Source organism: Drosophila gunungcola, unplaced genomic scaffold (genome assembly GCF_025200985.1).
Source record: "Drosophila gunungcola strain Sukarami unplaced genomic scaffold, Dgunungcola_SK_2 000094F, whole genome shotgun sequence".
NCBI classification, from domain to species: domain Eukaryota; kingdom Metazoa; phylum Arthropoda; class Insecta; order Diptera; family Drosophilidae; genus Drosophila; species Drosophila gunungcola.
Genome location: NW_026453256.1, coordinates 225,149 through 226,375, shown reverse-complemented (window position 1 = coordinate 226,375; position 1,227 = coordinate 225,149).

Genomic DNA, 1,227 nt, shown 5'->3' with positions numbered 1-1,227 from the left:
AGCAGCCGAACGCAGACTGTTCTGCTACCGATGTGGGAAGCCAGACACCGTGTCTCCCAAATGTCCGGATTGTGCGGAAAACGGTCGGCTGGGCGATCCGAGGGCGGAGAGGATGCGTCCAGACAGGAGTTCCGCAGAGAAGAAGAGTTGGTAGAGTTAAATAAATGTTTACCTTCTAAGAATAGCAATAAGTCTAATTTACAATACTTACCTTATGCGGAGAGGATGCGTCGGTACCTAGATATCAGGAACAGGATCTTCTCAGAGCACCAGTTAGGCGGGATGCGTATGGTGTCTCGCAAGGTGCAAAAGGCCGGGGACCGATTTCGCAAACGTCGGAACTGCCGACGCGAAGCAGTGGCCGCCGTGAAGCGCAGTTTATCGCAAGATCCCAGACCGTTCGCCGCAGTCCGAGTCCTGACCAAGCAACTGACGGGGTTGTTGGACACTGGAGCGAGTGTGAGTCTGCTTGGAAAAGGTGGCAGAGAGCTGGTCGAGGCCTTGGATGTGCCCGTCCAGAAGTACTTATCCGCAGTCCGTACGGCCTCTGGAGAGGATCGGTCAATTATAGGACGGGTCAAGTTACCGGTGGAATACCGAGGACGGACAGAGCACATTCTTTTCTACTTGTGTCCTTTCCTGGAGCAGCCAGCTTATTTTGGAGTGGATTTTTGGCAAGCATTCGGACTGGCCCCAGCGATTATAGGCCCCATCGATCCGGAAGGCGTGAAGAAGGCCGAAGAATTACACGCCAGGGACATGGAGCACTACGCTGAGGTCGAGGATGACGATGAGGAGAAAAACCGATCCCGAGTCCTGGACGCTTTCCAAGGCCGAGGAACAAGAGCTGGAGGAGATCAAGCAGCAGTTCTTGACTTTCGAGAGGGATGGCTTAGGTACCACCACTCTGGAGAAGCACACTATTGAGCTGATGGACGGAGCCAAAGTGTTCAAGGATCGACCCTATCCGATGTCTCCCGCGAAGCAGAAGGTGGTCGAGGACGAGGTCGACAAGATGCTAGCGCTCGGAGTCATCGAGGAGAGGAAAAGCCCCTGGAGCAACCGCACCACCGTAGTATCAAGATCTAGAAAACACCGGTTCTGCTTAGACGCACGTAAGCTTAATGATGTGACCATCAAAGATGCTTACCCGTTGCCCAGCATAGACGGCATCCTGTCCAGAATCGACCAAACGTACTACATTTCCAGCGTGGATTTGAAGTTCGC